The following is a 24,204-nucleotide window of genomic DNA, read 5'->3' as shown; positions in this document are numbered from 1 at the left end:
GGTCATCTACTCATTACTCTAGATGTTTCTTCCTGACCTTCTGTGTTTTTATTCACATTCTGTTCTTATAAGATTTCATATTTAGGATAACTTGCCCCTCCTACTTCCCCAAACCCAAAAGATATGTCCACAACTCAAAATTCTGGAAACAATCCTTTCTTACAAGGATTTATCTCCAGGTCTTTACTTCAGGGTCTTTTCTACCCTGTTCTTAATTTCTATATCAATCCTGGATTCAATTCTATTTTTGTCACACAGCTGTCCTGACTAAACTAGATGGCCTGGCTAGACGATCTAGAAGCCTGTATGTTATATAACTTCTCACTACAATGAGACAATATACTTTTTACAACGTAATGAGATTGTAAAGTCTCAGGATACCTAAGCCTTCTCTCTGTAAGAAAATAATTTCAATAATTTCATAAATGGCAACTGGAAGGGGAAAAATAAAAATGAGAATGGGCTGAGCTCAGTGGCTTACAACGGTAATCTCAGCACTTTGGGAGGCCAGGGCAGAAGGATCACTTGAGGTCAGGAGCTCAAGACCAACCCGAGCAAAATAGGGAGACCATGTTTCTACAAAAAAAACAGAAAAGAATAGGCCAGGCACAGTAGCTCACACCAGTAAAAAAACAAAACAAAACAAACGTGCTTTAGGTAGGAGGATAGCTTGAGCCCAAGACTTCAAAACCAGCCTCGGCAACATAGTAAGACCCATCTCTACAAAAATATAAAAAAATTAGCTGGGTGTGATGGGTTGCACCTGTAGTCCCAGCTACTCGGGAGGCTGAGGCAGAAGGATCGCTTGAGCCCAGGAGTTTGAGGCTGCAGTGAGCTATGATCATGCCACTGCACTCTAGCCTGGGTGATAGGGTGAGACTTTGTCTCAAACACACACACACACACACACACACACACACACACACACACACAAAACACCAAACAAAAGAAAAAAAGTGAGCAATAAAACTGTGCTGAAATTCGAAGTTATATGGACTTCAATTCTCATGTTCCGATTCTTAAAAAAAAGCCAGCAGCACAGTGCATGGTGTAGCAGGAGATATTCCAAATATGCCTGTATCACACCAGAATCACCTAGAGAACTTTGGAATAACACAAACTCCTAGATATTCAGATTAGGGGGGTGGACCAGAATTTCAATATTGAAGGGGATTAGGGACATCAAGAAGCTAGAAGTCACAGGTTAAAACTGAGATTGCCTAACACATTATTAAAGGACCCCAAGCAAATAATGAAGAGGTGATGTGACAAACCTATATTTAAAAACATCTCCCCAGCTGATTCTGATACTCAGATTTAGAACCATAGGCGTAGAGCTCAGAACACAGCTTTTGGGATTCAATGCCAATTTTACCACTTAAAGCTGCAAGACCTTGAATAAGTAGTGTATTTTCATGAACATTAGTTCCTTCCCTGGTAAAAAAAGATAATAAAATCAATACTGCAGGGCTGATATGATAAATGGTAATTACATAAAGCACCAAGCGCAGCTCCCAGCATACAGCAGGTGCTCAAGGTATGGTAAGTCTTATTAAACGATCTGAAATATTCACTATATTATGTTCATGCACACAAAGATACACCTACTGGTACCAGTGTTACTTTTATTCACTAGAAATTAACTATTTACTTTCCATCTCTGTGGATGCCTGGAGAGATCAGAGCTTTACAGACGTTTCCCTTTCTCTTTTCGGTAACAATTTAAAACAAAGTTAACCCCTCCCCATCTCTAATACAGAGCTATTACCCGACAGATAAATACTTATATGGATGCTTTTAAGAAAACACAATATAGTTACCCTTTTTAGAAAGGGAAAGGAAATGTCTCCGAGTATTTTAAAGCGTGTTTAACTTTTCAGATCAAAGTTCTAAAAAACTGTTTTAATTTACTAACATTTGAAATAATATGAAAACCAACAAGGAGTTTCAAATCACTGGAACCCATTACCTTCCCACAATCTGACAAGGTAGATGCCTCTCCGGCATTGTTTCACGATACAACTAAAAACCTTCAACGTGGAATACCTACACAGAACCACGTTTACCGGAAAGCAGACAGACACCGTCCTCGACTCAATTTTGTGACCAAAATTTTAAGTCTATTCTCAATAATAACGGGAACATATTATTGATAATAATAATGCCGGGCCAGGGAAGACAAAGCCATCCACTCTCAGGCCGCAGGAGAAACGATGTCAGGAGATGTTCACCTCCAATTTTGACCAGGGGGATGCGGGGTCAGGGAGGGGACCCATCAGCCGCGAGGCCCGACCCCGGCCAACATGTTCCCCCCCGAAAAAAGCGTGAAGGAGCGGGACGCCAGCCCCAGGCCCTTTCTGCTCCGAGCCGGCGGCCTCGTCTTAGGGTCTGGGGGCGTGGGGAAGGAGAAGGCTGGGCGGCCCAGGCCCCAACTACAGAATTCAGCACCCCGCGCGCGGCTCCCCCTCGCCCCAGGCCCCGCTGCGCCGCGGCCCGCAAGGCGTCCACCGAGGGCGCCGCCCGCGCCGCGAGGGAAGATGGCGCCCGCCGAGCAACTGCGCCACCAGCCCTGGCGGCGGGCCAGGCCCAGCGCCATCTTAGCGCCGTCCAACCGCAACCCCCCCCGCCCAAGATTCCGCATTCGGGGCGACTGGGGGGGGGGGGTGGGGGGCGCGAACGGCGTCAGGCCAGCGCATTCTCGGCGAAAAAAGCGCCGCCACAGCGCCCGTCTCTTCCGGCCGGCCCGGCGGACGGCGCGGGCTTCGCAGGAGGCGCCTGGCTGGGCCGCGGGTCCTCCGCGAAGCGCTGGGGCTCGGCCGACCCCGGCCTCGGATCCTCGGCGGTGCGTCGGGAAGGCAGCAAGGCGGCCGGGAAGGGGGCAGTGCCGCGGGCAGGTGTGCGCCGGGGCCAGAGCGGGAACCCGGCCGCGAAGGCCGGCCGCCCCGAGCTCTCCTCACCGCAGCCGCCCGAAGATGCGGCGCGAAGGAAGAAGCCAGGATGAAAAATAAACCCTGTCCTCGCCGCCTCCCTCCCCACCCTATCCCCTCCCCCTCCGACACGGGGTCCATTTTGCCGAGAAGAAAGAAAATGAGATTCACACCCTAGAGCTTGCGAGAGAGAAAAGAAACGAGGGGGGGAAAACAGAGGGGAGGAGATTGGAAAAGCTTATTTTTCTTCCTCGCCCGCCGTCACTCCAGGCCCTCCCTGCCCCCGGCTCGCTGCCCCGCCGCGCCGTCCTCCCCTCTCCGAGCCCCGCTCCCTCCTTCCCGGCTCCCGGCGGCTCCGGGGGGCGGAAAACACACTCACACTCGCGCACACAACTAATTTTAAACCGGCTCAATCAATGAGTCATTAAAAGGCTTCCCTCCCCTCCCCTCCCCTCCCCACCACCAACCGCCACGCCACCCCCCTTCCCGGGCTCTCCCTCTCCCCGCTCCAGAAATTTGCATCCGCGGAAAAGAAAAAAAAAAAAAAAAAAGAAAGGCGCCGGGGCCCCCACCCCGCCGAGGCGCCCCCGGCCTGGCCCCGCCGCAGTCACTGAACTTGGTCTTCCCGGGGCCCCGGCGGCGCTAGGAAAGGCATAAACACTCGATTCCCCTTTTCTCCGTGTCCATTAAACATCCACCCACCACCACCATCACCCACCCACAAACCCACCCCCCCCCCAAAAAAAAAACACAGCCTTAGCCAATAGCTCTCTGGGCTGAAACCTAATATCCTGGTTTTGGCAACTCGGTGTTTAATTTGCTCCTCTTTCTTTTCTGTCCGTCTGGAGATAGATCTCCAGCCCCCCCCGCCCTGGCTTTTACCCTCCCCGAAGGAAAGAGGCAGAGGAAGGAGGTTGTGTGTTTTTTTTTTCTCCTTGAAATTTTTATCACAAAATTATAATACACTCAAAGGGAAACTCACCGTCATGAAAAAGCAGTGCCTTGTCAACGGGGTTTCTGCGCCATCGCACCAGGGGCGGCGGCGGCGGCGGCGGCGGCGGGCGCGGGGCGCGGGGCGCGGGCGCGGGAGCTCCCGGCCGAGCGGCGCCGGCCACACGCGCTCCGCTCTCTCTCTCGCTCACCCCCGCGCCGGGCGGCGGGCGCCCGCTCCCCGCGCCCGCCCGGCCTTCATGCTCTGCGCCCGGGCAAACCGCTCGCCTGCTCGTCTACCTCCAAACTTCGGTTCTCGCCTGGCAAAAAATGTGGAGATTAGGATTTTAATTAAAAAAAAATTCTTTTTTTAAAAAAATCAAGCTTCAAGGATGTTAATTCCTGTTTCCTTTGGTATTCTTTTTAACTTCAGAAATGTATTGGTTTATTCAAGAAACGGGTTTATTTGGCTCTTTCTTTTATTTTTATTAAGATCTACAAGATGCTTGCTAATTCTCTGCAGGCGCCCTGCACACACGCACACACACACACACACACACACACACACACTCACTCACACACTTCTCCACTTTTAGCTTGACACGGGTGGGGAAGAGGTTAAAGACCAAAAATTTAAAAAAAAAAATTGAAAACCACGATATTTGTTTAGAACTCTAATTAGAGAAAGTCTCAGTAAATACTTTTTTGCATATGCTTTTTAAAAACCAAACCCGCTTTTAACTTAGTTATTTGGCAAACAATTGGTTTCCTTCTAACTTTTAAATGTACTAAGCTTTCCTTTCCATTCCACAATGCCGTGAAACCTGTAAGTCAACATTAAAAAGGAAAACAAAACAAAACTTTAGCTACTACAATGAAGGTGAAGAGCTGAGTAAATCACTCTCAAAACATTCACTTCCTACTGCCTTCTCTTTATGTAGGTATCTTTTATCTCCATATTTATGGAATTTTCATTACATAATCCCCATTCTTAAAAAAAAAGCTACCAAACCTTTTAACACTCTTTGGGGTCCAAGTATAATTACCACCCGTCTTAAATCTCAAATCTCAAATTGTTGAGACTTCTCCATAAACTAGTACCCAAAGTGTTTAAATTATGGTAGTATGGAGTAGGAATGTGTGCTTCTGTAGTCTAGGTTAAATACAAGTGCCCACAAACTATAGTGGGGGGGGGGTGTTGTCTTTTATTTTAAATAAATATCAAGAATAGGTAAAAGATAAGTTGTACAAGAATGTAATTCAAGTTTAAGAAAATACATATGCAAGCCTTGGAAATGTTCTAATTTTTTAAAAAATTCGTTTGTAATGCGTATAGCAATGGTATCCTGCTGAAAACAGAATGCTCAAATCCGTGTCCCCCAGATATTTGGTAAATTCTAAATAAAATTATCCCTAGATTTAAATTATTTGGGTGAAATTATTGTTTGGTTTGTATATCCCCTTAACATTAAAAAACTTAATGGTAGTGCACCTTTCTTGCTCATATAAGGATACTACAACTAAACTATATTGTATGAAATAAATGTGTCAAGCCTGGCATACAATGTTGTCATATTCAACATAGAAAATCTTTTTAAAAACAAACCATATCTTGTTTTGATACAGTCACTCTGTCATTTGTAACCTATGTTTTGTATTTAAATATGCCTTAAAAATACATTCAGTGATTTAGTATCCCATAGTATCATCAAGGTGTTGTCTCAAACATTTTGCTTCAAATGCAGCCAAGGCCTTCCTGGAACAGTAGTCTTTGCATAAATTAGCATATTTCTCTACACTTGATGGTTGGACCAACCAGTTTTCTAATTGGCTTGGGAAATTTTTAAACACCTTTTAAAGTGCCTTTGGATTGGCTGGAATTTAATTATAATACCCACTCCAAAGAATTACATTTCAAAAGCGTCCATGGATTATTCATTGCAATTAGGGCCCACCAAGCAAGTTTTACAGCTGTTGCTCCACAGCTCCAATGAAATATTAATGGATTTCAGAAAGATCTTTCCAAGTTGGCCAAAACCCCAAGGAAATACGAAATCTGACTTTAAAAGATGACCTAACAAAGCTGAATTTATATATTCATGAGTCTAGGACATTGCAGGCTTTTTTAGAGAATGCCCAAATATAAGAACATTGACATTTATTGAGGGCCTACTAAGTGGCTCCAGGCATTATGCTAGATACTTATATGTATTATCACAGGAACCTTCACTCAAACCCGTAGGATGAGCTTTAATTATCTTGATTTTGCAGATGAGGCTCCCAGTGTTTTCAGCAATTTGCCTGGAGTTATCAGTCTAATAAGGACAGATGGGAGAACCAGGTCTGGTTGACTACAAAACTTGCCCTCTGTCAGGCTTGAAAAGGATCTTGGGAACAAGCAGTCCTTGCTGTTTCATTGTAAACATTAGAGTCCAGTGGTGTGGCATAGACAAAGGGGACAACCCTCTAATTAGTGAAGACCTACTTTGAGAATGCCAGTTTACCAATCTAATTTTAAATCTGGGGGAGGGGTTTGCAAAATACTGGGACTGCAGTGGGAGAATCTCAGATTTCCCATGAACCACTAAAATTGTAATCATTTAATAACATGCCAAAACAAAAAACAGCTTCTTAAATTTTCCCCCATATGATAACAAAACAACATTTTAAATAAGGGATATGCCTTTATATGTAAAATTTTAAATTATGATTTACAGAGACAGGATTTTGGTATGTGAATGTAAGATTAGGAAATGTTTAAGAGGAAAGTTCTTAAAATGGTGTTACTCTATGCAAATAACTTTAATTGTATTGTTTGCAACTTAATTATATGCAATTAAATGGTCACTCCTATGATTCCCATTCCTGTATGTGACCTAGAAAGAAGGGCAATTGGACAAAGAAAAAAAGGGATGTAATTATAGCTGAAATGTTCTAGCGTGTGTTTGGGCCTCCAAATAAACAAGCCCAATGTCCATATAACAATGAAAAGTGAAAGAGGGTTTTTTCCCTCCAAATGTTCCCCTTGGTTGGTTGGCCATTCTCGGAGGGGAGAATGCAAATGCTGAAGATTAAGTAATGACATGCATGACCAAAGGTGTCCAGATCACAGAAATACTAAACATACCAGCAGAGTTAGTGTTTTATAGAGTGTTTGTAAAATAAAAAATTTAAATTTGATGTGCATAAATAAGGTATACATCTTTATTTGTACCCCTAGAGGTACTTATATTCAGGGTTTAAGTGTACTGTCTCTGTACTCAGACTGATCTAGGCTCAAATTCCACTGCTGTCACTCACCAGATGTGTGGCTTTAGGCAAGTCATTTCACCCCTCAAAGCAACTTCCTCATCTATGAAACAGGGGTAATTATAATACCTACCTCTGAGAGTTATTTTAAGGATTCAGGAACAAGTGCATGTAAAATGTTTATTAGCACAGTGCCTGAAACATAATGAGAGTTCAATACATTCAGCTAACATTATATTGCCTTATTTTATTATGTGTCAGGTTGAGCTATGTGAAATCTTCCCATGTGAATACCGGATGATTCAATCTAATATATTTCTCTTACGTTCCTTTCTGGATCGGGAGCTCCTCAAGGGCACCAAGTCATCATCTCCATCTTTATAGTCTCTGAGGGCCCAGCAGGGTACTTTGTATATAGTTAGCTCACAATCAATACTTTTGGGATAAAGGAAAAACAGCCCAGTCCACAAGATTTACAAGAATACAAAAAATTAGTGTATCTCTATCTAGACACTTTTATGTTAATATTAAGGGGGTAAAGCAAGTCTCCCTAAACTACATAAAATCATTGCCCAGCTGATCACAGGCAGTACTGTATAACCTAATGGTTTAGTTTTCTCTCTCCAGTTGGTTTTATCATTGCCACACTTTAACCATGTGATCTTGGCCTACTTTTTAAACTTCTCAGACCTCAGTTTCCTCATCTGTAAAATGGAGATAACAATACCTATATCTCAGGTTGGTGGGCGAAATTTAAATGATAGTAGGTATATATATAAAACCCTTGCTTTAGTACCTGCTATATAGTAAATATTCAATAATAGTTGCCATTATTGTGGTTGTTGCTATTATTAGAAGTAATGTGGAATTGTGCAAAGTGCAAATGATTTAAAAAAAGAAGTAATGTGGAATTGTTTTCAAAGCAATGATAAGCAATTTATTGGAGCAATTACAAACATTTTCAATATGCTGTCTACATTATTATTTTATTTAATATATGAATATAAACACTTTAAATCACCTTTGTAGAGGGTAAGGCTATTCTAGACATGACACATTTCAAGCTGGTTATTTTCCTTGACAGACTGTTAAAAAAAATTTGAACTCCTACAAGCTTCCAGTGCGAGGATAAGGAATTAATACAACATAGCAGAGCTGTTAAAAAAAGAGAGAGAAAGGCATTCAGCACTCCCACTGGCCTTCCTGTTTTACACATCTAGCCTGTTTCCCCACAGAGTATGTGAGGGGGAGGAAGCCATCAGGTTATGGGGCCACCACATGCTGCTGGAAGGCATGCCCAGCGTGTGCCACTCAACAGCTCCCAGGCCCCCTTGGTACTCTACCAGAACTCCTTACCTCTCCTAAACACAGGACTTCTTCCACTCTACCGTGCCCAGGAAGATGGTGGATTGTAGAGGAGGTAGAACGGAGGTCACATAAGCAGGCTTTAAAGTGCTAGTAGCACCCTTGGAACCTGGTGAGAAAGTCAGCCTCTAAGATAGGACACCATGTAAAGGGACTTGCTCAATAAGCCAGTGTCCTTTATGAAAATGAAACTACTAAGAGGTAAGATATCTGAAGAAGGACTCATTTGAAAAGATGATTTGTAAATTCCAGTTGAAGACAAGGAAATCAGTAGGTACTAAGCAGGCAGCAAGAAATATCCCCGAACAATGAAGACAAAAACTGAGGGAGTAGAGACACTGTGTAACCTCCACAAGTATTTTGATCACTAAAGAGCCACATTCTTTTTCTTTCTTTCTTTTTTTAGACTCCTGGTTTGACTAAAGGAGCCACATTCTTATTGGAGGACAAGAAAGTTAATTAGGCATTTTTAGAACATGATGAAATATTCCTCAGACCATGTAATTCTTTCTATCCTAAATCTTCCAATTACTAATTCCACTTCCCAGGTACCCTAATACTATAAAACTGACACCCTGAACAAAGGTACAGGTACTCTTATACCCCAAAATATTTATACATTTCTCTCATCATAAGTCATACCAGTCAACCACCTGTTGGATCAGTCCCTTGTGAGTTAGGTTAACTTGAGTCAGGTCTGAGACAATCAAGATGTTCAGAGATTGGCAGTCAGAGCAAAAGCATTGATGCTTTGGAGGGATAGTTCATGTAGGGCCTGGTGAAAACTTGATGAGTTATTCCTGTCCCACCACAGGCATGCACCAAAACTCAAGTAATCATCTTCCTTTCTGAATTTGTTCTTTCTCTCTAGTTTCTGTGTTTGTAGCACCCACCACTTACCTAGACCAACCCTCTGGATATTTTAGGTTTGTCTATGATTCTTCCTCATTCTCTCATCTCCCTCAAACCTTGGAACTGTTGGGGCTAAGAAAAATGATAGCCCAAAACATGGCACACTGACATGCTGAACTAAAAAAATAGTCTTAAGAGCTCTCTGACCTACTCCCACCCCATCTTAATCTTCTGCCTCTACCAAAGCATAGAATGAGTCTGTTCTCTGAAGTTCTCTTATCTACCTAGAAACCAGACCCCCCAAAGAGAAACACAATTTCTTTCCCCTCAATGAAATCTCATTATCTGTCACAGAAAAGAAGACTGAGAAATGCAACTATACCTGGATGGACTTTTTCACAAGATAATGTCTGCCTGTCACTCGCATTCCAAAGAAAATCATTTACAAGTTAATTCCTGTCTCCTGGACCATTTATTCTCCCTAAAAATCATTTGCTACCCCTCAAAATTGCTACACCCCCATCTCCCCTTCCCCTGTGAAGAAAAGTATATAATCACCTGGACCTTGTTAGGTTATTGGGCAATCATTCTCCTGCTACTCCCTTATGCTTTGCATGTTAAAAAAATCTGTATGCTTTTTCTCCTAATAATCTGTCTGCTGTCAGTTCATTTTGGCCCCTATAAAACCCATCTCCAAAATCTCCCTTAAATCCAGGTCCTCCTCTCCACTAATTACCATCACCTACATTCAGGTCCTCATCCATTGCTTGGCCTCCCATCAATCTCCTATCTAAATTACTACAAAAATTGCGTCTCTAGATCCTGAAGCTCATTGTGTCACACCTCCATAAGCACCTCACTGCCTGGGAAAGCTTATTAAAAACACAAACTCTGGGCTGGGCGCCATAGTTAAGGCCTGTAATTCTAGCACTTTGGGAGGCTGAGGCAGGAGGATTGCTGCAGCCCAGGAGTTTGAGGTTGCAGTGAGCTATGATGATGCTACTGCATTCTAGCCTGGGCAACAGAGTGAGACCCTGCCACCGCACCCCTCCAAAAAAAATACAGACTCCCAAGCCCAAACCCATAACCAGAGAATGGGAATTTCTGGGGAGAGTTGAGGAATGCCATGTGTACTTTCAAATACTTCAGTAACTGGCTCCACCTGCCTCCCCAGGCACATCTCTAGCCACTCCTCTCCTAGTACCCTGAGAATACCCTGCCCCTGAACAAATGTCCTGATTTGGGCATATCCTTTCCCTCTGCCTGGAATGCCCTTCTCCACTGGGCAAGTCTACCATTCAAGGCCCAGCTCAAAGGCCACCTCCTCTCGGAAGCCTTCTTCCATCCCCTACATCAAGTGGCTTTCAAACATCTTTGCCTGAGACTCAATCCCAAGAAATACAGTTCACACTGCAATGCAATAGATATACAATTGAAACAAAGGTTTCAAAAACCAATATCTAAACTTACTATGGAGGATGCAACTTGATATATTTTATTCTACGCTATCTCATTTTTAAAAATGCTGTTAGAAGGATTTCACGACCCACTAACGGAGGTAACTCCCATTTGAAAAACACTGCTTAAAACAAGCAAATGACTCCCTTCCCTATGCATTCGATACATACCTCTATTATCCCATTTATCACACTCTATGGTAATTATCTGTTTACAGTCTGTCTTCACCCCCTACTCCCCTCCCCAAAATAGGCACACACCACAACCAAGTCAGCGTATTGTCCGCAGTTCCACAGCTGTTGACAAACGCAGAAATGAGAAAGGGGAGAAAGGATACTTTAATCGCTTTTGCTTTGCTCCCCTCTAATCCTTTTTTTTTTTCCTTTCTGGTTACAGTTCACAGAATACTCTATTGGCACTCAGAAGAGGCTGGGCCTGGGATTATATCAGCGTCAGCCCTTCAGTTAACAGTAATTTTTGAAAACAGCCGTTTGTTATCTCAGTACAATTTAACCAAGGAGTAAATTCTCCCCCCCAAAAATAAAAACCACATACACGCAAAACCATCAGAAAATATTTTGTCGAGTTGCTAACTTGCCAAGATAGTGCAAATGTGGCAAACAAATCTCTCACTTAGATATTTAGAAGCAAATACTCAAAAACCTCAAAACCCTCCTTCCGTACCACTTCAGAAAGGAAACCCCCGCGGGGAGGTGGGGTGCAGACACAGAGGCCTCTCTCCGTGCTGCCTGAGCCCCATTTCTCACTAGCTGTCCCCATCAACACAAACACATGAGAAAAGTAGGAAAAACAAAAGGAAGGCAGAGCAGCTAAAAATGAACCGCGGTAATGAACCCGGGCGGCAAGTTCCGGTGCGAATTGTACCTGCGATGGATGCGCGGGCGAGACAGCGGCCCGCAGGGGGAGGGATCCTTGTTCTGTGGCACGTGGCTCCATCGACAGGAAACCTGCCTGCAACACCCCCCAACTCTGCACACCGCCCATTTGCAGTATCGTCATTTGTGTGATGCTAATTTGCTCAATGTCCTTGTAAACGTTCTTACAGAGATTAAATGAAAATCTCTGGCGGCTTGGGGGAGCTGGCCCTGGGGCAGGCCAGAAGAGGAGGAGGGACCCGGCTGTCCTCAAGTGTCAGTGAAACGCCCTGGGAGTTGGAGGGGAGAGCAGGCAATCCCGTCCAAGGACAGGGGAGAAGGGGAGGTACTTTCTTTAAAGCTGGGTTTTAAAGGATGAGTAAGAGTTCTCCAAATACTGTGGGGAAAGAGAGAAGAGGGCTCCAGGCAGAGGAACCTAAGAGAGTCTATGTGGGGAAGTCCTTAAATGCAGATGAGGGGGAACTGCTGACAGGCAGATGGTGAGGGGCTTTGCACACCATGGGAGGAGTCTGAGTGATCCTTTAGGCTGCTGCTTTCCACGCTGCGGGTCACAAGGCGATAGGCTGTGAAATGCATGAGTTTGTGACCAGCTTTTATAAAAACTGAAACAGCCTAGATTAAAAGATATCAGAATACATCCCAGCTAGTGAGGGTGTAAACGTTTGTGAAATTTGTTTGAGTTATAAATGTGTCTATGTATGTTATGTACATGGTATTGCAAATGTATTTCTTATTGTGACAGTGATTTCAAAATTTTCGAACAACAAAAAAAGTCTAGACAAAGAGGACCCGATAAGAAAACGCTATGCCTTCCACAGGGACAAGCATGGTAGCAGTATGAAAGGTGAGTGGCGGAGGTGAGGGCTCCGAGGACACTTGGCATTGTGTTTGCCTGAGGCTTCCCCACCCTAGACATCAAGCGCCTCAAGGGCAGAAACTGTCATGTAGCTCTCAATTCCCAGCACATGGCACATAGTAGGCACTAAAGAAATGTTTGTTGACTGAGTGTGGTAACTAACCCTCAAGAGGACCCCCAAAGAGCTTCACCTCCTGATATTCTCACCCTGTACATCCTTCCTCTCACAACGTACCAGGGTTGGTCTGTGTGACCAACAGAATCGGGCAGAAGCTCCGGCTTCCATCTGGGGTGCTCCCTGGATCACTCATTCTGGAGGAAGCTGGCTGCCATATCACAAGGACGCTCGGTCTGTAGAGAGACCCACGTGGTGAGGAACTGGGTCTCCAGCCAACACCCGGTGAGGAAACTAGGCTTCCAGCTGACAGCCAGACAACCACACGGGTGAGCTTAGAAGCAGATCACCCCCCAGCCCACCTGCAGCCCCAGGGGCCAGCTTCACAACAGACTCAGGAGAGACACTGAAATAGAAACAGCTAAGCTATTCTTGGATTCCTGCCCCACAGAACTGTGACATAATAAATGCTTGTTGATTTAAGCTGCTACATTCTAGGGTACTTTGTAATATAGCAATAGACAACTGACACACTGGGTTAACGTGAACTCTAGAAAAGTTTAAAGTATGCTAGAGTTATTCATCATCTACTGCCATTTGTTTTTTCTCAAAGAATCTGTCACATAACATCTTTAGCCTGCCTAGATTACAGAAAGGCACCTGCCTCAACCTGGACCAATCAACCCTCTCTTCTGGTCTTGGCACTTGGGACCCAGAAACAGAATCAGGTGTGGGGAGCAGCTTACAAGGCTGGCACAACCAGAGGTCAAGGCTGCCGCTGCCATGGGCCTGGGGGGAAGTGCAAGGGCACAGAGGGGCCAGTGTATCAGGGAGAAAAAAGCAGATTCTCAAGGGGCAAGGTGGGAGGGAAGAAGGGAGGAGAAAGTGCCTGGCTGGCTTTCTAGCTTGGAGGCTGGAAGATTCCCTTTCCTTATAATTATTCCTCATTTTAACTGCTTGTCTTTGAGCAAGTTCCCTTTCTTGCAACCCAAAGATCCCTGAATATGCTGGCCAGCACTGGCCAGGGGAGCAGCGTGGAAGGCCAAGTATCTCTCCAGAGAATGGCAATTCACTAGAGACTAAAGCTTTATTATTATTGCTATGCAAAACTGCTATAGATTGAGTAAAAGGTCCATTTTCACCAAGTAATCTTTTGATTATTAATGTCCTTCAATTTCAAAAGCAGTGTTCTGGCCAGCTGACTTAATCATTCTGGTGGTTGGGTCAGTTCATGTCCATTCTAAATTCACAGATTGGCTTTCAAGTACAAATCATTCTTGAGTAACCTCCATTTCATTTCTCTTGCTCTTGGTCAAGCCCTGTCATTTATCCAATGAACCGTTACAATAGCTTCCCAACGGCACTTCCCCCACTCCCATCCATTCTCTTCACCTAAAACACGAATCTGATGTCTCACTCCCTGCTCGAAACCCCAAGCACTTTCAGAATGACTCAGGCTCCAACCGTATTTTCCACTGCGTCTCCTGCCAGCTCCTCCTGCACGCTCCTCCAGACTCTCCATTCTTGCCACATGGCCTCACTCAGAATTTCTCTGATACAACCGGTGCCCACCCAGCTCTGCCTGGGTTCTTTCTATTGCTTGGCATTTCTTTTCCTCTGGGCACCTCCCCTGCCTGCCGACTTTTCCCTCTTTCCTTTGTACTTCCGTAGAACTCCTCCCTCCTTGATAACACACACCACAGTTGGCTTGACTAGTAATCAGTTGTCTTCAGGTCTGTCCCTGGATTATAAGCCTCGAGGAAGAAAGGATACACTTTGTTAATTTTTATACCTTCCCTCACCCCAGGGCCAACTACAGCACCTTGCAGCAACATGTTAAACTAACATTTCTTGAGTCTTTACTGTATTATGGCACCTGGCTGGTGTTGGAGGTAGCAGACACTCAACAATTGGCCACTGAATGGATTACAGTTGGTTGGGATGGCACAGGTGTTTTCCCTGGACCTAATGATGTTCAGGTAAGACGCTCTGCTGGCCTCTGTGTGTGCAGAGCTAAGGGAGCAGAGTTAGACTCGTGGTGGCATCCATGCTACAGCAATGAATAAATACCAATCTAACCTCTCTTCTTAAATAAAAAATGAGGCATAATTTCTCATGTCCTGATAAGTTAATGTGCCTCTCCCCTTTTCTTCTCTTTCCCTCTCTTTCTACAGTTGCAGTTATAACTCACACACACAACAGACTGCTAGGTTTAGGTCAACAAATACTGGAGAATGGGATGGGGGTGAAACCCCCACAGTTATCCAATTTGTGTTTTGTTTTCTTTTGTTTGAGAAGGGGTCAGCCTATGTCACCCAGGCTGGTCTCAAACGCCTGGCCTCAAGTGATCCTCCTGCCTCACCCTCTCAAGTAGCTGGGAGTGCAGACACACTACCTCGCCCCACTGGGAGTAGCTGGGGTTACAGCTGAGAGCCACTGCACCCACCTATTTTAAATTTTTGTTTATTTTTATTTGTTTTTAGGGATGGGGTTTCACTATGTTGCCCAGGCTGGAGCGCAGTGGCTATTGACAGATGCAATCATAGCACACTGTGAGCTGGAACTCCTGGCCTCCAGCAATCCTCCCACCTCACCTTCCCAAGTAGCTAGGACTACAGGCGCGCCACCTCACACTGCTTCAGTTTGTGTGTTTTAGAACAAAGGCACGTGGATCAATCCACAAGTGACTTTATTGTAGTTCTTTCAAAAGAGTCAGCATCTATAAGTGAAGATAGAAGCAGGATCTGGTCCTGATTTGCCCACGGACCATCCTTGTCCTGCCTCCAACTCTTCCTCTCTCCCCTCCAAATCCCCAGTACTGAGGAAATGCCAGCTCTGGGCAAACTTGAGACAGATGACAGAATCCTAAAGGGCCTGGCCACTCAGATAATATCAGAGAACTTTACAAAGTCATTCCTAAAGCAGTTGATCAAGTATTGGAATCAATAAGCAAAAAAAAACCACCGACACACATGTTCTTTCCTCTTTTTAAACAAACACAAAGATTTATACACACTAAGTTTCTGTCTTCCGGAGGCCATACAATAAACCAATACTGCCTCAGTGCTCACCCCCACAGGTTCCAAAAAAGCAGCAAAAGGTATTGCATAGACCCCTGACAGCCTATAGAGCTACCTACAAGGGAGCTCCAGGAATGGTCACTTGCACACGCAGGAAGCCCTGTAGTGGCCCTGGCTCTCTGAGGCATCACACCTTTGTCAAGAGCCTATCTTCCTTGCCTTATCTTTACATTACAAGTTCCACTGAAGCTTTACCTTTCACTTCATGGTCACTCTTCAGACAGAGACAAAGTTTTTGTTACCTTAAGGGAGTCATGCTCTTAAGACAAAGAATAGAAAAAATAGCATGGCCTATTTAAATGCAGATGCAGGGCAGGAGGCGTGGCTTGCTCACTAGCTAAATGACAGTCTCCCTCCCCCTAGGTCTCCTAGGATGTACTTGAATTTGTGCCTCAGCAAATTTCAAATTACTGTATGTCATGGACTGCCGGGATCCCTCCCAGGGAGAACAGCTCACAATTATTAGGGCCACAAATGCCTTATCCCGTGGTCCTGTTACACATCACATTCCTAAACTTTACCTGCCATTCTTCCCTCATCCAAATCAGCATCTTTCACTTTTTACAAACAAACTTTCATTATTCTTACAAACAAAAGGAGCGAAAAGTCTTTGTAGCACAAATAGGTTCCCACTTGACATTTTTCAGGAGTCAGCTCAACATGCATATTTCCTCATTGAGAGACACAAAAGGCTGGGGAGGGTGGCTCACACCTGTAATCCCAGCACTTTGGAAAGCCCAGGCGGGAGGATCCTTTGAGGCCAGGAGTTTGAGATCAGCCTAGGCAACATATCAAGACCTTATCTCTACAAAAAACAAAAAATAAGAAAATTGACTGGGCGTGGTGGCTCATGCCTGTAATCCTAGCATTGTGGGAGGCCCAGGTAGGGGAATCTCTTCAGGCCAGGAGTTCAAGACCAGCCTGAGCAATATGGTGAGACCTCATCCCTACCAAAAACCAACCCCCCCCCCAAAAAAAAACCTTAGCTGGCAGGATGGTACGTACCTGTAGTCCCAGCTACTTGGGAGGCTGAGGCAGGAGGATAGCTTGAGCCTAGGAGTCCAAGGCTGCAGTGAGCTATGATCTCATCACTGCACTCCAGCCTGGGCAATAGAGCAAGACCCTGTCTCCAAAAAAAATAAAATGAAATAAAAAAAGATAGCTCTCTATCCATTTCAACAAACACTTTTGAGTGCCACAATCATGTGCAAGGCATCATTCACAAAACTGTTTTTCTAACTTTTTTGACATAACCTATAAAAAGAAATACATCTTATCCCACAAGTCATGTATATATAATATATTCATATATTAATAATATAAACCTATTTATGCAACATAAAGCACTCTGACATTTTATATTCTATTTTCTTTTGTCTTTTTTTTTTTATTGCAGATGGCATCCACTAAATAGATTTCATGACCTCATTGCCTTGGTACCTGCAGTTTGAAAAACACTAGTTTATAGCATTTCAAAGAAAAGTGGCATGTCCTGGCAAACAATGAAATCCTCCCTAAAGAAGAGAACCTTAAAACTTCTAGGCAGTTGAACAAGAATAATGTTTTGCTTCTTATTTAACTTTCAACTGCCAGGACACTTTAAAAGCATTTGACCTAGTGAGCATACAAAAGCTTTAAAACTATGTCAAACCTTGCCGATCACTTCTCCCTCTACACTGAAGAAGAAAGAAACTGAGACGGAAAAAGTAATCCACCCCCTACATCTGTACGAAAGACTCACATCTGTGTCTTCTAAAGAATCTTAAAACTGTTGTTGCTTCCAATGATTACCCCCCTGGCAAGGTTCTTGTGAAGATTAAATGAGATAATGTAAGTGAGGTACCTGGTTCCTGCTACCATTCAGGTTCTCTGATTATCTTTTCCTCAACATGATTGATCTCCATGTGACCTGTGGGCTCATTTACTCACTGAGCACCTGCTCTATTGGGCAACTAAGGACAGAAGATCCCTCAAGGAGTTTACTGGCTCCATCGATAAGAATAAATATTACAAACTAGGATTCTAGAGTGCCTGGTCTGAGTATTTCATCCATTCATTTAACAGATAATTACTGAAAACTTTCCATGCCAGGTATGATGCTGTACATTGGGATTATGGGGCATAAAAAAACCGACATCCCCCAGTGTGGTGGCTCACATATGTAGTCCCAGCTACTTGAGAGGCTGAGGCAGGAGGACTGCTTGAGCCCAAGAGTTAAAGACCAGTCTGGGTAACACAGTGAGACCCCAGTCTCTTAAAAAAAAATAGTAGAGGCCGGGCGCGGTGGCTCACGCCTGTAATCCTAGCACTCTGGGAGGCCGAGGCAGGTGGATGGCTCCAGGTCAGGAGTTCAAGACCAACCTGAGCAAGAGCGAGACCCCGTCTCTACTAAAAAATAGAAAGAAATTATCTGGCCAACTAAAAAATATATATAGAAAAAATTAGCCGGGCATGGTGGCACATGCCTGTAGTCCCAGCTACTCGGGAGGCCGAGGCAGCAGGATCGCTTAAGCCCAGGAGTTTGAGGTTGCTGTGAGCTGGGCTGAGGCCACGGCACTCACTCTAGCCCGGGCAACAGAGCGAGACTCTGTCTCAAAAAAAAAAAAAATAGTAGACACAGCCACAGCCCTCTTGGAGTTTACAGTTAGTTAAATAAGCACTTGGTGTTTGTGATGACATTGCATAGTCTATTAATATTACATAACATAGGAGTATTTTACATGCCCTTTTCTGTAAAGACTAGATTAATGGTTCCCCAAATTGAAGATTTTACAGATAGTAAAGTTTTCATAAAAGAAATGCTAAAGAAAGAGAGAAAAAGGATATGGTCTTACAATACAGATTTTTAGACTAACTGCCATTAAAAAATCACTATATATTGTTAGTTTTTCCTTTTATTATAAGCCAATTAAATTTTGTGCTGGTATTAAAGGAACCCTCACGGTTTGCCCAGCTCTGTCTTTTTTTTTTTTTTTTTTGATACAGGGTCTTGCTTTGTTGCCCAGGCTGGAGTGCAGTTGTGTCATCACAGCTCACTGTAGCTTCAAATTCCTGGGCTCAAGTGATCCTCCTGCCTCAGTAGCTGGGACTACAGGTGTGTGCCACCATGCCTGGGTAATTTTTCTCCTTTTTTATAGAGATGGGTGTTAGGTAGATAGCGAGGGATTTCAGGTCTCCTAGGGACGAAAGTGGGTGCTGTTGCAGTTCACCCCCCCCCAAAATGGGATTTCAGAGAGGCTCATGGGAGATCCTCATGCACAGTAAAACTCAGGTCATACAATTCCCAACTGTCCAATCAAAGTGGTTCCATGAAGATGTCTGAACCACAGGGAGGTCCCTATCCAGACACTGTAAAACAAGACCCAGACCATAATCAAGCTCTCTTTTGCTACAACAATGGGTCTGGTCGTCATCTGTGGTGTGTTTGTTAGTATCTTGCTCTGTAAACCTGTATCTTGCTCTTGCTCTGTAATTCTGTCTTTCTCTCCTCTATAAACCTCATTTCTTGCTTGTCTTACTTTGGTGTGTCTGGTCATTCTTTGGCCATGAACGCACCAAGAGCCAACATTTCTGACTGCGACCCAACAGTGGGGGTCTCACTATGTTGCCTAGGCTGGTCTTGAACTCCTGGCCTCAGAGGATCCTCCAGCCTCAGCCTCCCAAAGTGCTGGGATTTCAAGCATAAGCCACCAGACTGGCCCCAGCTCTGTCTTTCTAGGATTCTTTGGTTTTTGGGTTTGTTTGTTTTGCAGCACTATTTACATGTAAATTCTGCCCAAATACTCCCAAGAATTACAGAAAGGCCAGAGACTTATTCATAGGAGGATCATTAAAGCCCTCTTTCTGAGAAGGTCAGAGAGCACACAGCAAACTCAGGCTCCACCACTGAGCTTGAGGGCTGGGCTATGCAAAGGAATGAAGGTCATGGTGACTAGAAGGCAGAAGGAACCCGGCAAGTGTTGAGGGCCTACTACAGATCTGGCCCAATACTTGGTACTTTTCCATATAGTACTTTATTTACATCACAGTAATCCTGAGAGGAGAATATATATTTCTTTATCCGTACTTTATAGTTGGAGGAAACTGAATTCAGAGAGGTTAAGTATCATGCCCAGTGTCACACAGCTAGTGTCACCCAGGTCATCAGAATTTCAACTCAGATCTGCCCACTTACTACCACTACCACACCTCACTGACGATGGGAAGAAGCATGAGAGAAAGAACAGGTCCAGAAAAGTTTTACGAGATTTATGTGTCTTTTGATGTGAAAGGAATCTGAAACTATATTCAAAAGGCAATTTATAAGCCAGGTGCAGTGGTGCACACCTATAGTCCCATTTACTTGGGAAGCTGAGGCGGGAGGATAGCTCGAGGCCAGGAGTTGGAGACCGGCTTGGGCAACATGGCAAGACCTGGTTTCTAAAAAAAGGTTTTTTTTTTTTTTTTTTTTTTTTTGAGACAGAGTCTCACTTTGTTGCCCGGGCTAGAGTGAGTGCCGTGGCATCAGCCTAGCTCACAGCAACCTCAGACTCCTGGGCTTAAGCGATCCTACTGCCTCAGCCTCCCGAGTAGCTGGGACTACAGGCATGAGCCACCATGCCCGGCTAATTTTTTTGTATATATATTTTTTAGTTGGCCAGATAATTTCTTTCTATTTTAAGTAGAGACGGGGTCTCACTCTTGCTCAGGCTGGTCTCGAACTCCTGACCTCGAGCGATCCACCTGCCTCGGCCTCCCAGAGCTAGGATTACAGGCGTGAGCCACGGCGCCCGGCGGGTTTTTTTTTCTTATTGTTTTTATCTCCCTCCCTATCCCCCAAAAGTTTTTTTAAAAGGCAATTTAAATAGCTGACTATATATCACTGTATCTTAGAGTCAACAGCTTAGGTACCTCTTTAGGCCTCTTTCCTGATCAGCTCAGCAAATATCCTCTACCCCTAGACTCCCTCTGTCCCTTACCCCAGAAATGTCCCTGACTCACTTTTTTTTTGTCTATTTTATTTTACACAGAGCTAAGTTGGAGAAACCGACCCACTTCCAATCACACTCCTAGGAGAAGCCCCTTATTTCTGGTCCAGCTCTTCATCCATTCATGCATCTATTTAACAAGCACTTGGACACCTCCTGTGTCTTAGGCGCCATGCAAAGGATACAGTGTGGAATGAAACACACCCCTGCTTGGAAGAGCCCAAGCTGCAGAAGAGATACCTGTAAACAGATATTGACTTCACAACCTGATAAAACTTACCCAGAACCAACAGAAGGGAGAACCCAGACAGGCTTCCCAGAGGAGGAAGAGATGTTTAAAACAGGTTTCGTAGGAAGTGAGTGCCTTGCCGCGCAGAGATGACGAGAGAGAGGATCACAGGCAGAGGAACAAAGGAGCAGGCAGCTCATCTAAACAGACCCACCAGCGCTCTGCAAACCTACTCCTGGTTTACCGTCTTGGGCACCAAGATCACACCAGAGCCAGAACCTTCTACAACTCTTCCTTCCAATTAATCACGGAGTCCTGTCCAGTCTCCTTCCAAATGTCTCTCAGACACTCCCCGTTCTTTCTCTATCCTTACTCCCCTCACCACAGCCAGGACCATCATTTCTCCCCAGCTTCCGCAACAACCCTCCAAACTGACATCTGTTTACTTTTGCTCCATGTGAATCCGCTCTGCAAAGAGCATCTAGATTGAGCCTTTGTTAAAGGGGCAAAAAAGGAAAAATAATATGATCCTCTCCTTATCCTGCTAAAACCCTTCAGAAGCTCCAGGGCCTTCAAGATTAAGCCAAAACTTCCTACCAGGATTTACAAAGCCCTTGGTGGGCTGGCCTCTGCTCACTCTCACCTCATCGCTGATCTCACTTCCAGTGTCAACGTGCCTCGAATTCTCTAACACAGTAACTTATGACCCTGTGCCCATTAGAACCACCTGGAGAACTCTAACAAATATTGATGCCAAGGCCCCACTCCCAGAGACTCAGATTTAATTACTCAAGGGGCATTAGAATGTTATAAAGGCCCCATGAGATACCAAAGTGCTGCCAGGGTTGAGAACACTGCTCTAGTCTGACACATCTTTTTCTCTTGCCGAGGTTTGTTGCACATGCTTGTTGCTAGAGGCATTGGAGCTCTCCTAGCTTTCTGCCTATCAAACCAGGGATATATATATTAAGATACACACACACATATTTTTTTAGAGATGGGGTCTCACTATGTTTTTCTGGCTGGTTTTAAACTCTTGGGCTCAAGTGGTCCTCCCGCCCCAGCCTCCTCAGTAGCTGAGGTCACAGGTGCATGCCACTGTGCCTGGCTAAGCCAGGCATTTTTGGTCTCTCTTATTCACTGCTATATTCCCAAACCTAAAAGAGTGCTTGGAACATAGTGCGTGCTCCATAAATATTTGCAGCAAGGACGAAGGAGTAAGTGATTCTGCTTTCTCCCTTCACCTGGTTAGATCATGGTCTTTCTTTAGGACCCAGCTTAGGTTTCCCAAAAGATTCCTCTGTTCCCCTGGTCTGGGATAGGTTACTCTATCTGATCCCAGCACCCAAGATTTCCCGCATGATGATATATTAACATATCCCACTACACTGTATCTCTTACTTAGCCTGTAAGCCCTGAGGGAGCCCTGTCTGTGTACTCCCTAAATTTCCTGCGTCATTTAGCAAGGTGCCTAGCATAGAGTCAGTGCTGATTTTAAAAGTGTGGCGAATGGACATGGTATGTTGGGCAATGGCAAAGCATGGTGTAGTTGGAGTAAAGGCAACGGATAAGCCTGGTGCCGTGCACTGGGGACAGGCTGTGAGAGGCCTGGCATCCATGCCAAGGAGTCTGAATGGTATTATACAATGGGGAGCCAGCAGAGGTTTTAGGTAAATTGAATCAGCTTGAATTTTTAGGGCAATAACTGGCTGCAGCCTGAAGGGCTGGGGGAGGGAATTCAGGGAAGCAGGAGGGTAGAGAGACCAGATGGGAAAGTACAGCAACAGCCCAGGGAGAAGGTGAGGAGGGGTCAAGGCATGAAGAGACGGAGCCAGACTGGAGGGAGAGGGGTTTCACGCAGAGATGAACAGTATTTGTAGATGGGGTGGACCAGTGAGAGGGGAGGCGTTGTGGTTGACTCTGTGGTTGCCTGTTTGGAAGACTATGGATGTGATATCATGCATGTGATCAGATGCGGTATCACGATTACACAGGCAGTGTCGGAAGCCTGGACTCAGGAGCCAGATTGCCTCGATTCAAATCTTATCTCCACTACTTAACTAGCTCTCAGTCCTGGAGAAGCTGGCTTCACTTATTCAGTTCTTCATCTGTTAAGTGGGGATAATAGTAGTAGCTACATCACAGGGATGTTGTGAAGATTGAATGAGATAATACATGGAAATGGTTAGCCATTGCCTGGCACACAGTAAATGCCACGCAAGAGTTAGCAAAACTATTTAGAAACAACGGTGGATTATCTGCAAAGATGCCTGCCAACAATTCCTTCCCTCCCTCTGAACGCCTGTTGCTCTGCCCATCAAGAATTGCAGTCTGTGTCCCCTTCCCTTGAATCTGGGCTGGCTTTGTGATTTACTTTCACCAAATGCATGCACTACAAGTGACACTGTACTAATTCCAGCCCAAGCCACAAGAGGCCTGCCAGCACCTGCTGTTACCCCGTGGAAGCCAGCCACCACGGAAAGAGGCTTGACCTCAACTACTGAACAACCAGAGACCAAGTGCGTGTGTGTGAGAGGAAGAGGGAGAGAGAACGTGGGGAGGAAGCCAGGTGCCCCAGCCCACAGCCAGCACCAAGGCCCCAGATGTGTGAGTGAAGCCACCTTGGAGGCTCCAGGCCCAGGTGCCCCAACAGAATCGTGAGAAATTATGAACTATTGCTGCATTAAACTAATAAGTTTTGGGGTTATCTGTTACACAACAATCAGTAACTGAGGCTTACATATAGAAGACAAAGGAGATCTCTGGGGCAATAAAGTCTTTTAGGCCATCTCAAGTACGAGGTGTTTTGGACTGTAGATGGTTACATGGAAATATCTAGAAAGCAGTTAGAATTTCAGGTCTGGGCTCAGAAGAGAGGCAGAAGGAGGAGCTGGGGATCTGAGAGTCAATCACCACATGGACAGAAGGTAAGCTTGCCAAAGGAGAAGGTGAAAGGAACAAGAAAAGAGATATAAGGATAGAGTTCTGGCCTCATGGATATTTAAGGGATGGACATGTACAGAGATTTTTTTTTTTTTTTAAGAGACCCCTCCAGTAATCCTCCTACCCCAGCCTGCTGAGCAGCTGGAGCTACAGTTGCATACCACCACGCTCAGCTAATTTAAAAAATGTTTGTAGAGATGGGAGTCTCACTATGTTACCCAGGCTGGTCTCGAACTCCTGGACTCAAGTGATCTTCCTCCCTCAGCCTCCCAAAGTGCTGGGATTACGGGCGTGAGCCGTGCCAGGTGACAGAGAGAAGTTTATGAGGGTTTAGACA

At 44.8% G+C, this 24,204-nt stretch overlaps 1 protein-coding gene, 1 long non-coding RNA gene and 1 pseudogene across 3 annotated transcripts in view; all 3 read right to left on the bottom strand.

Annotated features, from left to right (window-relative positions):
• The window catches only part of BICRAL (BICRA like chromatin remodeling complex associated protein), a 72,560-nt gene extending 68,588 nt beyond the window's left edge, over positions 1-3,972 (bottom strand). Inside the window, exon 1 of the mRNA XM_045541960.1 lies at positions 3,910-3,972. The gene's annotated coding sequence lies outside the window, so the exon portion shown is untranslated. The remainder of the gene's footprint in view (positions 1-3,909) is intronic.
• LOC123631885 lies at positions 903-3,307 on the bottom strand (annotated as a pseudogene).
• Positions 3,973-8,092: 4,120 nt separating the features above from the next.
• Positions 8,093-16,755, bottom strand: LOC123631883. Of its 2 annotated transcripts, XR_006733252.1 has the most exons (4): positions 16,734-16,755; positions 12,769-12,884; positions 8,463-8,580; positions 8,093-8,261 (listed from the first exon to the last, which is right to left on the bottom strand). It is a non-coding gene; the product is annotated as an uncharacterized LOC123631883 (long non-coding RNA). The 2 variants fall into 2 exon arrangements; XR_006733250.1 differs by lacking the exon at positions 16,734-16,755 and having other exon boundaries at positions 12,769-13,041.
• Positions 16,756-24,204: the final 7,449 nt, after the last annotated feature.

Source organism: Lemur catta, chromosome 2 (assembly GCF_020740605.2).
Source record: "Lemur catta isolate mLemCat1 chromosome 2, mLemCat1.pri, whole genome shotgun sequence".
NCBI lineage: Eukaryota > Metazoa > Chordata > Mammalia > Primates > Lemuridae > Lemur > Lemur catta.
Note: the sequence above shows the minus strand (reverse complement) of the source record. Positions and strands in the feature narration are given on the sequence as shown.